The sequence below is a fragment of the Schistocerca nitens genome, chromosome 2, assembly GCF_023898315.1.
Source record: "Schistocerca nitens isolate TAMUIC-IGC-003100 chromosome 2, iqSchNite1.1, whole genome shotgun sequence".
In the NCBI taxonomy this organism is placed as follows: Eukaryota; Metazoa; Arthropoda; class Insecta; order Orthoptera; family Acrididae; genus Schistocerca; species Schistocerca nitens.
In genome coordinates, this window is record NC_064615.1 from 668,846,004 (window position 1) to 668,860,060 (window position 14,057).

Consider the following 14,057-nt stretch of genomic DNA (forward strand, 5'->3'; position numbering starts at 1 on the left):
CTCGAAAGGTTTTTAATGTAACGTAAACGGTAAATTTCTGTGATTGCCACGGGCAGCACTAAGAGACTCATATGCCTCTCGCGTCTATAACGTTTCGACACATGCAATGGAACTACTTGAAACATTTTTCCTTCATATTGCTCTTCTGATCTTCCTATTTCTATGGCCTAGTGCTCAGAGTATTACATGCCGTACACATTAACAAATACATTTACATTATTTTTCTCAAATATTCCCACCTGAACCTAGTCAGTAGGAAGAGAAATTTAGCAGACTTTACACTGAGGGGATAAAAGGCATGAGACACCTCCCAACATCGTGCAGGCCCTCTAGCCCTCCTTTCACCCTGTAGCGCAGTAGATCGACATAACAGGCGCTCAACATGTCGTTGAAACTTCCCAGCAGAAATATTTAGCCATGCTGCCTATATAATCATCCATAATTGCGAAAGTGTTCCCTGTGAAGGATTTTGTGCCAAATTTGACCTCTAGATTATGTCCCATGTATTAACACAATTAGGCAATTTCCGGCGTCTTGGATTTCTCATTTTTAAAACTGCAAAAAAATGGTTCAAATGGCTCTGAGCACTATGGGACTCAACATCTTAGGTCATAAGTCCCCTAGAACTTAGAACTACTTAAACCTAACTAACCTAAGGACATCACACACACCCATGCCCGAGGCAGGATTCGAACCTGCGACCGTAGCAGTCCCGCGGTTCCGGACTACAGCGCCAGAACCGCTAGACCACCGCGGCCGGCTTAACACTGCACTATGATCGAATGGCGATAAGGAGAACTGCACTGTGATTAGCTGGAAATAGAGGAAGGGGAAGGATTTCTTAATTTTGCATGAACACCGTTTGGCTATTTCCCCCCTCTTGGATTTTTCATGGGCTCCTTTAATTTTTAATTCTGCACTATGATTGGCTGGCGGTATAGAGGGAGAGGGTTAAAGAAGGCGCACTGTAAACGATGATAAGAATTGCGACATCAAGTATTCGGGGTCATTCTTTATCTCATGCACGACGTCACTGGTAGGAATGATGACATAGTAAGGGGCATTCTGACACACTTTGGTCTTTGTGAGGCCATTTAAGTGCAAATTTTATTCAGGATTCCCACTGACATCCTACTAAAGTATCCTAGTGGTCAGAGTTAAGCAAAGCACGAGCTCTTTGCAATCTCACCACGTATAAAAATGGTTCAAATGGCTCTGAGCACTATGGGACACTTCTGAGGTCATCAGTACCCTAGAATTTAGAACCACTTAAACCTAACTAACTTAAGGAAATCACACACATCCATGCCCGAGGCAAGATTCGAACCTGCGACAGTAGCGGTCACGCGGTTCCAGACTGTAGTGCCCTAAACCGCTCTGCCATCCCGGCCGGCACGCAGTGAATAGAAAAATTCCAACAAATTGTAGACGTACCTATCAGTATGACCGATGTGCACCACTTGTTGCCTTACAGACAGCGACGAACATAGGATCCAAGTAGAAACTTGAAAGAGGTATGGGACTTCATGAAATAAAAAGTTGTGATTATAAATAAGACCACAGCAACATACGTAACACCTGTTGATGCACAGACGATAGACCGTACATTGCGACCAGAAGAAACGCGAGAAATTGGTTAAAAGCAAGCACATTGTTCTACCTTTTTACAAAGACGATAAAACTGAGTATAATTTCGATCAACAGTGAACAGCACAACTTTACTTCATCAGACTGAGAAAGAAGCATAACTAACACTCCGCAAATTTTATTAGACAGGAGAATACTTTTTAACTAAAAAAAGTGCATAGATAATGAAACTCCAAACATGGTGACAACGTGGAAAGTTTACTTTTAATTTTATTGTATGTACTCTGTTTTAACCATGCAACCTCCAGATTATCTTTATACACAAATCTCTCGACCAAAAAGAAGTTTTAATTTAGCGGATGTCACAGTATCCCTGCTGCCAACGAAGAAGAAGATATATGTTGTGTACATAGTTCCGCGTAGTCAGCGCGTACACAACTTTCCCAATAGAGCACGCCCCGCTAAGCACAACAGCGCAGGCGCAGCGCTCGTCCGTCTCCGCACTACGAGATGGCGCTGTCTTAGAGACGGACCAAATTCTGCTTCCGCCGATCCGCGTATTAATATGTAATGCAGCCAATGAGATTGCTGCTAACGTAGAACCTTTTCTCATCGCGGATCACACTCGCGCAATGATACCTGAACGCGCGAGGTATTATAACGAGTGTACAGACCTCCGATTAATTAGTCTGCATTAGTCTGTAGTCAAGTTTCAGTCTGCGCCTAATAAGATTATCATATTCCTGTACATAGCCATGAAGAGAAATGTATAGACACTTTGTCAAGTATCAGAGATATGTGAGAATAAGATTAACGTACCAAGACCAAACGAACGGTCCGCAGCTCGTGGTCGTGCGGTAGCGTTCTCGCTTCCCACGCCCGGGTTCCCGAGTTTGATTCCCGGCGGGGTCAGGGTTTTTCTTTGCCTCGTGATGACTGGGTGTTGTGTGCTGTCCTTCAGTTAGTTAGGTTTAAGTAGTTCTAAGTTCTAGGGGACTAATGACCATAGATGTTAAGTCCCGTGCTCAGAGCCATTTGAACGAATCCAACCAAAGGAACTTCAGATTGTCAATTGTAAATAGCATCCGGAATCAAGTTAAGTAATTTCTATGTTTTTCATTATTTTAATAAATGTGTGTGAAAATTAACCAAGTTCTGTTTAAAGTTGGTCACCGTCAATCTGCTACTCTAACCGTGCAAGTGGCATTCCTATCGTCTGACCTAACGGCAGAAGATAAACACGCCACGATAAGACCACGAGACTTATTGCTGACACTCGCCTACTTCGCTAGAGCGACAAGTCAAATAATCTGATGGCGTGTGTACCGAAGGTCTTACAGTACGCACACCACAATATACGAATCTTTAGTGAAGTTTATCATATAAAGAGATTTAACAACCAATTACGATTTAGTTCAGTGGCGGGAGGGAAGAGGAAATGCCACAACTGATGCAGCTCTCCTGAGAGTTGACAAAGGGGTTTCATTTTAGTCACAGGTGCCTCTTTTACATCATTTAATTTGGCTGAAGATGCCTATTATGTTGTTTTGCTTTCCATTTCAGGAAACGATGTTTACATCCGTTCATCAAATAAACAGAAATTTCAATTAATTATGGAAAACACATCTTAAAAGAAAAGTGGTTAAGTCATTGGCTGCTAACCCAATAAGCTCTGCACTCGTGGGTTCGAATGCTATCCTCATCGAAGAATTTTAAATAAAGCTACCGTTTGAAATAGCCCCTCTGCACCGAAAAGCCACTCAGAAGAATAATGAACCCGTAAGTGGCAGCTGGCGTCCGTAAGATATATCGAACAAAACGGATTACCAGATGAAAACAGATCATATTCCACAGCGTATGCCGTTCGACTGTCAGCACCTCTACGGATCTATAATCCTCCTGAATTTCATTTTAACGTACTTGGCCTTGGATACCTCCGTGGTAGCACACTCTACTCACATATGCGCAGCCTAGTACGCAACGACGAGATCGAATGTTCGAAGATCACATCACTCCACAATTTAATATTCTGTTTCTCGTCGATAAAACCGTCATGATGTTTCCGTCACAGGCGTACTTGCACATATACGAATACTTGTTTAGGATGCCGCATTCACCCTCAGGTAGGAAGAACATGTTTTGTTCTTGTCAAGAAACTTGCTGGCAGTATCACCCACGAGGCCAATGAATGTGAGGAATAAGCGTTGCGCATCGAGAGGTCGTGATGTACGTTGTGTTGCAGTAGCTCCTGAAACTGAATGCACAGGGCATTTTTCAGCTCCGTTAGACGACACTGCTGGATGATACTAACCATATTTTTGCAGCAAGTAAGTGAGCCGATGGTTCGCCGCCGATACGGTCTTGACGTGGACGGATGCTGTCATTAAACGATTCGAGAGAGGGAGTTTAGTCAGCTGCACTGCCGTAGGCCATTAAGACATTAAGAGCGGCCGGCCGGTTTGGCCGAGTGGTTCTAGGCGTTTGAGTCTGGAACCACGCGACCGCTACGGTCGCAGGTTCGAATCCTGCCTCGGGCATGGATGTGTGTGATGTCCCTAGGTTAGTTAGGTTTAAGTAGTTCTAAGTTCTAGGGGACTGATGGCCTTAGAAATTAAGTCCCATAGTGCTCAGAGCCATTTGAACTATTTTGATGACCTCAGATGTTAAGTCCCATAGTGCTCAGAGCCATTTTTGACATTAAGAGCAGACAGAATACGATGTGCTGAATGCGTTTTCGAAATGGCATGTCTCGTGACACTTTCATTTACAGCTTGAGACGACGATATGGAAGAGATTTTGGTAAGGCTATGTAGCAGAGCGGGACGGACGTGTGGCGACAGCGTAAGACTTCTGGAGTAAACAACGGCTGTCTCGATGCTACAAAATCCTATTTATGATTGTATCATGGCTTACAAGAAGACTATCAGACCTATTAGTCAAGGATTCTGATGAGTCTTAGATACACTGTAGAGCGACATGTCCTCAGTAACTGGTTAGCGGCTTCTCGTACAACAGACTCCAAGAAAATCAATGTCGAAGTGTTCTGCATACATCCTGTAGGCGTAACGTTATTAGCGAGGTGTACCTCAGGGCAGTCCGCTGTCCACGATGCTCTTCGTGCTATCATTAGAGCCCTTGCTACGGTCCCTTAACGAAAAGCTATCAGGATTTTCCATGGCTGTGCACACTTTTGTCGTCCGCGCGTACTCCGACGACGTCGTCATACTAATAGGGCGGGACGATGAGGTTGCAACCGTGAAAACTGCGGTTTATGTTTATAGTGCAGCGTCTGGGGCAAAACAGAGTGAACGGAATGTAAATTGTTGAATATCCGGGGTTTCGACAGCCTGGCTGTTCCATGGGCAAACGTTGTGGAGACTCACAGAATGCTAGGCATCACCTTGGACAGATGCGTACTCAAAATGGCGGCTGTTAATTGGAGAGCAGTGACACACAAAATTCAAGGGGCAGTAGTAGAGTGTAACTGGCGAGCCGTGAACATCGTAGAAAAAATTAGAATAATAAATACATACGTGTTCTCTAAGGCGTATTTTGTAGCATAGTTCTTCCCCATCCCGAAACCGCAGGCAGTAAGATCATGCGAACTGCAAACAAATATTTCTGGAAGGGCAGCCTTTTTTAACTTTCATTCAACAAGCTCGCCTAGCCGAGGAACGCTGGTGGCCTCGAATTAGTTGATATTAAGAAGAAATCAACGGCCTTGTGTGTCAAGAGAATCACAAGCTTGCTGCACGATAGTCATGGGAACATCACAAAAGCGCCCTTCAGCGCAGTGCGCCACGCAAGTATGCGTCCTCCCATGGATGTCGTCAAGATCAACTACAAGCTGAAACATATTCGTGAGTTCTTCCTCCAAGTCAGCTATACCGATGTGACAGTGCTACGGCGAACCCCTCACGCAACACGCGATTTGCAGCGTGAGTGGTCGGAGACGGAATCGCCAAACAACGTGGAAACCAAGTATCACCTCACCAACTGGCAGGTGGTGTGGTCAAACATCAGCTTACAAATCCACACTTCTGATGTCGCATCAACATGGTACAGGGTTGTGAACAATACAATAGCAACGAACGACAAACTCCATGCAATAGGTTTGAGGGATACGTATCAGTGTCTCACTTGTTGATTCGTTGACGCTCTGAGTTATCATTTCACTTTTGGTGGTCTCGTACCCACCTGGCTATGCGACAGGAATAGGGTCGCCCTGTTGTCAAGGAGCTCTGAAGACACCATCACGACGGACATCGTACTGCGTCGTGACAAACAATTCTACCCAGTCAAGAAAAATAACGCATTTATGTGGGTACTGGGTAATTATGTTAACTACGTAATTCACGTCTGAGGTCAAGACGATTTCATCTGCTTCATGAATTACATGGCCGTCGCCTACTGGAAGATCAAAAGACTGCCGAACATGAAACATTATTCGGCAATATGTTAGATATCACATTTGAAAAACATGGTATAGGATAATTTTCTTGCGCATTGTCCCACGTCATCCAGGAGGCACAGTCTTACCGTTTCCAAGCCAGCTATACTTTTGGTGACTTCCTACCGTTCAAGAACTGGCAGCATCACGTAAACTGAAGATTTTTTCCTGGAGAACTTCCATCCAGCCGAAGGAATGCCACATATGGTTACAAAACACTTGGAAAACGTCACAGGGTATTTCACATCCAACACGTCAGTGGAATCCAAAGTCGTGGTCGGGGAGGAGATCTGCGTCGTGACGCAATCTCAGTGCCGCGAAGAGGCGCCACTGCTTTTCCTGCACGTCCGGTTCCCTAACTTCATTGCGAATAAAAATATAAATAAATAAATAATGTAAAAAAGTGGTTAAGGCAAAAAAAACAGTTGATCCACGTTCGATACCCGGCGACCGCAACAAGCCAAAAAGAGTAAAAATGAAAAAATGAGCCAAAAGCTAAAAGAAAAAAGTGGTTAACGCCGAACAAAACAATAGAAAATGGATAAGGCGTCGGTCTTCGTATCCGAAGATTGCAGATTAGAAACATGTCACGGTCGTGTTCTGCAAAAGATGCATGGAATTGAACAGTGGTGTTTGACTACTACAAAACATGCTGAAAGTGTGGTGTCACCGCCAGACACCACACTTGCTAGGTAGTAGCCTTTAAATCGGCCGCGGTCCTTTAGTATACGTCGGACCCGCGTGTCGCCACTGTCAGTGATAGCAGACCGAGCGCCACCACACGGCAGGTCTAGAGACACGTACTGGCACTCGCCCCAGTTGTACAGCCGACTTTGCAAGGAAAGGTTCACTGACAAATACGCTTTCATTTGCCGAGACGATAGTTAGCATAGCCTAGAGCTACATTTGCTACGACCTAGCAAGGCGCCGTATTCAATTGATATTGAGATTCTATTAATGTAACATCGAGAGCGATGTTCTACAAATGTGGGTTAAAGTTAAGTATTCCAGAAGCTACGTACTTTTCTTTATAGCATTAATTACGTATCCTGTTTCAGACCTCACGCCAGCCTGCGTGAGTTTAAGCGCGTGCTTTCGGCTTCCTCTCATTGTGTCTAGGCTGTCTTGTCTAGACACAACAGAAAGTACCTGCGCTCTGTTTCATAGTTGCAAACCGGTGTCCACCTGAAGCACAGGCAAGACAATGGTGATCTCTAAGGTCACTCCTTCTCCATGCGAAACGCCACTCAGTAGTAACAACGAAGCGTGTACGTGGCAGAGATCGTATGTATGAAATACGAGACAAAACTGCCTACCAGATGGAAGCGCACATCATTCCATAGCTTATGCCCTTCGAATTAAACATCATTTCGAGATCTATAAACCAATCAAATTTCGGCTCCAGCAAAGAGTATGTTGGTATTTCCGAACGACGAGTTCTTATTTATATTTACGTGCACACCTGTCGCAGTCATTTTAACGTATCGCGCCTATAATAATCCATCTGTAGCCGCAAGCACTCGCCAAAGACACATTAGGAGTTGCAGCAGACGAGGTGGCCGAGTGGTTAAGGCGTTGGACTGCTAATCCAATGTGCTCTGCACGCGTGGGTTCGAATCCCATCCTCGTCGTAGAATTTTACGTAAAGCACCCGTTTGCGGTCACTCCTTCTCCATGCGAAACGCCACTCAGTAGTAACAACGAAGCGTGTACGTGGCAGAGATCGTATGTATGAAATACGAGACAAAACTGCCTACCAGATGGAAGCGCACATCATTCCATAGCTTATGCCCTTCGAATTAAACATCATTTCGAGATCTATAAACCAATCAAATTTCGGCTCCAGCAAAGAGTATGTTGGTATTTCCGAACGACGAGTTCTTATTTATATTTACGTGCACACCTGTCGCAGTCATTTTAACGTATCGCGCCTATAATAATCCATCTGTAGCACACAACAGTTTGTTTTGCGTCAGGCCGCCATATACAGAAGCGATTTGGCAGGGCCTACTGGAGAGACTTGACTTTGCAGACATCCGTCGCTAGTGGTCGCCCAAACACCAAGCTCCATCGCAAACAGCAGGACAATCTTGGGCTAGGAGGAACGTCAAAACGTTGCAAGCAATATCAGTGTAACGTATCGAGCTGTACGTTTCGTTGCAGTAAGTCGTGGAAAAGAATGCACAGCACATTTCTCATTTGCATTAGACGACACTCCATGTCGATACAACGCTTATTCCTGCAGTAAATAAGTGGGGCGGTGATTTTGCCCCCATCGGATATCGACGTGGACGGATGCTGTCATTAAATGATTCGTGAGTGGGAGCTTGTTCGGCTGCACTGCACTGCAGCCGGCCCAGTACGATGTTTTGAATGCGTTTTCGAATCGACAAATGTCTTCTTTCCGCAAGCACTCGCCAAAGACACATTAGGAGTTGCAGCAGACGAGGTGGCCGAGTGGTTAAGGCGTTGGACTGCTAATCCAATGTGCTCTGCACGCGTGGGTTCGAATCCCATCCTCGTCGTAGAATTTTACGTAAAGCACCCGTTTGCGGTCACTCCTTCTCCATGCGAAACGCCACTCAGTAGTAACAACGAAGCGTGTACGTGGCAGAGATCGTATGTATGAAATACGAGACAAAACTGCCTACCAGATGGAAGCGCACATCATTCCATAGCTTATGCCCTTCGAATTAAACATCATTTCGAGATCTATAAACCAATCAAATTTCGGCTCCAGCAAAGAGTATGTTGGTATTTCCGAACGACGAGTTCTTATTTATATTTACGTGCACACCTGTCGCAGTCATTTTAACGTATCGCGCCTATAATAATCCATCTGTAGCACACAACAGTTTGTTTTGCGTCAGGCCGCCATATAAAGAAGCGATTTGGCAGGGCCTACTGGAGAGACTTGACTTTGCAGACATCCGTCGCTAGTGGTCGCCCAAACACCAAGCTCCATCGCAAACAGCAGGACAATCTTGGGCTAGGAGGAACGTCAAAACGTTGCAAGCAATATCAGTGTAACGTATCGAGCTGTACGTTTCGTTGCAGTAAGTCGTGGAAAAGAATGCACAGCACATTTCTCATTTGCATTAGACGACACTCCATGTCGATACAACGCTTATTCCTGCAGTAAATAAGTGGGGTGGTGATTTTGCCCCCATCGGATATCGACGTGGACGGATGCTGTCATTAAATGATTCGTGAGTGGGAGCTTGTTCGGCTGCACTGCACTGCAGCCGGCCCAGTACGATGTTTTGAATGCGTTTTCGAATCGACAAATGTCTTCTTTCCGCAAGCACTCGCCAAAGACACATTAGGAGTTGCAGCAGACGAGGTGGCCGAGTGGTTAAGGCGTTGGACTGCTAATCCAATGTGCTCTGCACGCGTGGGTTCGAATCCCATCCTCGTCGTAGAATTTTACGTAAAGCACCCGTTTGCGGTCACTCCTTCTCCATGCGAAACGCCACTCAGTAGTAACAACGAAGCGTGTACGTGGCAGAGATCGTATGTATGAAATACGAGACAAAACTGCCTACCAGATGGAAGCGCACATCATTCCATAGCTTATGCCCTTCGAATTAAACATCATTTCGAGATCTATAAACCAATCAAATTTCGGCTCCAGCAAAGAGTATGTTGGTATTTCCGAACGACGAGTTCTTATTTATATTTACGTGCACACCTGTCGCAGTCATTTTAACGTATCGCGCCTATAATAATCCATCTGTAGCACACAACAGTTTGTTTTGCGTCAGGCCGCCATATACAGAAGCGATTTGGCAGGGCCTACTGGAGAGACTTGACTTTGCAGACATCCGTCGCTAGTGGTCGCCCAAACACCAAGCTCCATCGCAAACAGCAGGACAATCTTGGGCTAGGAGGAACGTCAAAACGTTGCAAGCAATATCAGTGTAACGTATCGAGCTGTACGTTTCGTTGCAGTAAGTCGTGGAAAAGAATGCACAGCACATTTCTCATTTGCATTAGACGACACTCCATGTCGATACAACGCTTATTCCTGCAGTAAATAAGTGGGGCGGTGATTTTGCCCCCATCGGATATCGACGTGGACGGATGCTGTCATTAAATGATTCGTGAGTGGGAGCTTGTTCGGCTGCACTGCACTGCAGCCGGCCCAGTACGATGTTTTGAATGCGTTTTCGAATCGACAAATGTCTTCTTTCCGCAAGCACTCGCCAAAGACACATTAGGAGTTGCAGCAGACGAGGTGGCCGAGTGGTTAAGGCGTTGGACTGCTAATCCAATGTGCTCTGCACGCGTGGGTTCGAATCCCATCCTCGTCGTAGAATTTTACGTAAAGCACCCGTTTGCGGTCACTCCTTCTCCATGCGAAACGCCACTCAGTAGTAACAACGAAGCGTGTACGTGGCAGAGATCGTATGTATGAAATACGAGACAAAACTGCCTACCAGATGGAAGCGCACATCATTCCATAGCTTATGCCCTTCGAATTAAACATCATTTCGAGATCTATAAACCAATCAAATTTCGGCTCCAGTAAAGAGTATGTTGGTATTTCCGAACGACGAGTTCTTATTTATATTTACGTGCACACCTGTCGCAGTCATTTTAACGTATCGCGCCTATAATAATCCATCTGTAGCACACAACAGTTTGTTTTGCGTCAGGCCGCCATATACAGAAGCGATTTGGCAGGGCCTACTGGAGAGACTTGACTTTGCAGACATCCGTCGCTAGTGGTCGCCCAAACACCAAGCTCCATCGCAAACAGCAGGACAATCTTGGGCTAGGAGGAACGTCAAAACGTTGCAAGCAATATCAGTGTAACGTATCGAGCTGTACGTTTCGTTGCAGTAAGTCGTGGAAAAGAATGCACAGCACATTTCTCATTTGCATTAGACGACACTCCATGTCGATACAACGCTTATTCCTGCAGTAAATAAGTGGGGTGGTGATTTTGCCCCCATCGGATATCGACGTGGACGGATGCTGTCATTAAATGATTCGTGAGTGGGAGCTTGTTCGGCTGCACTGCACTGCAGCCGGCCCAGTACGATGTTTTGAATGCGTTTTCGAATCGACAAATGTCTTCTTTCCGCAAGCACTCGCCAAAGACACATTAGGAGTTGCAGCAGACGAGGTGGCCGAGTGGTTAAGGCGTTGGACTGCTAATCCAATGTGCTCTGCACGCGTGGGTTCGAATCCCATCCTCGTCGTAGAATTTTACGTAAAGCACCCGTTTGCGGTCACTCCTTCTCCATGCGAAACGCCACTCAGTAGTAACAACGAAGCGTGTACGTGGCAGAGATCGTATGTATGAAATACGAGACAAAACTGCCTACCAGATGGAAGCGCACATCATTCCATAGCTTATGCCCTTCGAATTAAACATCATTTCGAGATCTATAAACCAATCAAATTTCGGCTCCAGCAAAGAGTATGTTGGTATTTCCGAACGACGAGTTCTTATTTATATTTACGTGCACACCTGTCGCAGTCATTTTAACGTATCGCGCCTATAATAATCCATCTGTAGCACACAACAGTTTGTTTTGCGTCAGGCCGCCATATACAGAAGCGATTTGGCAGGGCCTACTGGAGAGACTTGACTTTGCAGACATCCGTCGCTAGTGGTCGCCCAAACACCAAGCTCCATCGCAAACAGCAGGACAATCTTGGGCTAGGAGGAACGTCAAAACGTTGCAAGCAATATCAGTGTAACGTATCGAGCTGTACGTTTCGTTGCAGTAAGTCGTGGAAAAGAATGCACAGCACATTTCTCATTTGCATTAGACGACACTCCATGTCGATACAACGCTTATTCCTGCAGTAAATAAGTGGGGTGGTGATTTTGCCCCCATCGGATATCGACGTGGACGGATGCTGTCATTAAATGATTCGTGAGTGGGAGCTTGTTCGGCTGCACTGCACTGCAGCCGGCCCAGTACGATGTTTTGAATGCGTTTTCGAATCGACAAATGTCTTCTTTCCGCAAGCACTCGCCAAAGACACATTAGGAGTTGCAGCAGACGAGGTGGCCGAGTGGTTAAGGCGTTGGACTGCTAATCCAATGTGCTCTGCACGCGTGGGTTCGAATCCCATCCTCGTCGTAGAATTTTACGTAAAGCACCCGTTTGCGGTCACTCCTTCTCCATGCGAAACGCCACTCAGTAGTAACAACGAAGCGTGTACGTGGCAGAGATCGTATGTATGAAATACGAGACAAAACTGCCTACCAGATGGAAGCGCACATCATTCCATAGCTTATGCCCTTCGAATTAAACATCATTTCGAGATCTATAAACCAATCAAATTTCGGCTCCAGCAAAGAGTATGTTGGTATTTCCGAACGACGAGTTCTTATTTATATTTACGTGCACACCTGTCGCAGTCATTTTAACGTATCGCGCCTATAATAATCCATCTGTAGCACACAACAGTTTGTTTTGCGTCAGGCCGCCATATACAGAAGCGATTTGGCAGGGCCTACTGGAGAGACTTGACTTTGCAGACATCCGTCGCTAGTGGTCGCCCAAACACCAAGCTCCATCGCAAACAGCAGGACAATCTTGGGCTAGGAGGAACGTCAAAACGTTGCAAGCAATATCAGTGTAACGTATCGAGCTGTACGTTTCGTTGCAGTAAGTCGTGGAAAAGAATGCACAGCACATTTCTCATTTGCATTAGACGACACTCCATGTCGATACAACGCTTATTCCTGCAGTAAATAAGTGGGGTGGTAATTTTGCCCCCATCGGATATCGACGTGGACGGATGCTGTCATTAAATGATTCGTGAGTGGGAGCTTGTTCGGCTGCACTGCACTGCAGCCGGCCCAGTACGATGTTTTGAATGCGTTTTCGAATCGACAAATGTCTTCTTTCCGCAAGCACTCGCCAAAGACACATTAGGAGTTGCAGCAGACGAGGTGGCCGAGTGGTTAAGGCGTTGGACTGCTAATCCAATGTGCTCTGCACGCGTGGGTTCGAATCCCATCCTCGTCGTAGAATTTTACGTAAAGCACCCGTTTGCGGTCACTCCTTCTCCATGCGAAACGCCACTCAGTAGTAACAACGAAGCGTGTACGTGGCAGAGATCGTATGTATGAAATACGAGACAAAACTGCCTACCAGATGGAAGCGCACATCATTCCATAGCTTATGCCCTTCGAATTAAACATCATTTCGAGATCTATAAACCAATCAAATTTCGGCTCCAGCAAAGAGTATGTTGGTATTTCCGAACGACGAGTTCTTATTTATATTTACGTGCACACCTGTCGCAGTCATTTTAACGTATCGCGCCTATAATAATCCATCTGTAGCACACAACAGTTTGTTTTGCGTCAGGCCGCCATATACAGAAGCGATTTGGCAGGGCCTACTGGAGAGACTTGACTTTGCAGACATCCGTCGCTAGTGGTCGCCCAAACACCAAGCTCCATCGCAAACAGCAGGACAATCTTGGGCTAGGAGGAACGTCAAAACGTTGCAAGCAATATCAGTGTAACGTATCGAGCTGTACGTTTCGTTGCAGTAAGTCGTGGAAAAGAATGCACAGCACATTTCTCATTTGCATTAGACGACACTCCATGTCGATACAACGCTTATTCCTGCAGTAAATAAGTGGGGTGGTGATTTTGCCCCCATCGGATATCGACGTGGACGGATGCTGTCATTAAATGATTCGTGAGTGGGAGCTTGTTCGGCTGCACTGCACTGCAGCCGGCCCAGTACGATGTTTTGAATGCGTTTTCGAATCGACAAATGTCTTCTTTCCGCAAGCACTCGCCAAAGACACATTAGGAGTTGCAGCAGACGAGGTGGCCGAGTGGTTAAGGCGTTGGACTGCTAATCCAATGTGCTCTGCACGCGTGGGTTCGAATCCCATCCTCGTCGTAGAATTTTACGTAAAGCACCCGTTTGCGGTCACTCCTTCTCCATGCGAAACGCCACTCAGTAGTAACAACGAAGCGTGTACGTGGCAGAGATCGTATGTATGAAATACGAGACAAAACTGCCTACCAGAT

The 14,057-nt window shown here is 45.8% G+C and overlaps 8 non-coding genes across 8 annotated transcripts; all 8 read left to right on the forward strand.

The window, feature by feature from the left end:
• The first annotated feature begins 7,586 nt into the window (after positions 1 to 7,586).
• Positions 7,587 to 7,668, forward strand: Trnas-gcu (transfer RNA serine (anticodon GCU)). Its single transcript has one exon. It is a non-coding gene; the product is annotated as a tRNA-Ser (tRNA).
• An 812-nt stretch (positions 7,669 to 8,480) lies between these two features.
• On the forward strand, positions 8,481 to 8,562 carry Trnas-gcu (transfer RNA serine (anticodon GCU)). The gene has a single exon. It is a non-coding gene; the product is annotated as a tRNA-Ser (tRNA).
• Positions 8,563 to 9,374: 812 nt separating this feature from the next.
• Positions 9,375 to 9,456, forward strand: Trnas-gcu (transfer RNA serine (anticodon GCU)). The gene has a single exon. It is a non-coding gene; the product is annotated as a tRNA-Ser (tRNA).
• An 812-nt stretch (positions 9,457 to 10,268) lies between these two features.
• On the forward strand, positions 10,269 to 10,350 carry Trnas-gcu (transfer RNA serine (anticodon GCU)). Its single transcript has one exon. It is a non-coding gene; the product is annotated as a tRNA-Ser (tRNA).
• Positions 10,351 to 11,162: 812 nt separating this feature from the next.
• Positions 11,163 to 11,244, forward strand: Trnas-gcu (transfer RNA serine (anticodon GCU)). Its single transcript has one exon. It is a non-coding gene; the product is annotated as a tRNA-Ser (tRNA).
• Positions 11,245 to 12,056: 812 nt separating this feature from the next.
• On the forward strand, positions 12,057 to 12,138 carry Trnas-gcu (transfer RNA serine (anticodon GCU)). Its single transcript has one exon. It is a non-coding gene; the product is annotated as a tRNA-Ser (tRNA).
• Positions 12,139 to 12,950: 812 nt separating this feature from the next.
• On the forward strand, positions 12,951 to 13,032 carry Trnas-gcu (transfer RNA serine (anticodon GCU)). The gene has a single exon. It is a non-coding gene; the product is annotated as a tRNA-Ser (tRNA).
• Positions 13,033 to 13,844: 812 nt separating this feature from the next.
• Trnas-gcu (transfer RNA serine (anticodon GCU)) lies at positions 13,845 to 13,926 on the forward strand. Its single transcript has one exon. It is a non-coding gene; the product is annotated as a tRNA-Ser (tRNA).
• Positions 13,927 to 14,057: the final 131 nt, after the last annotated feature.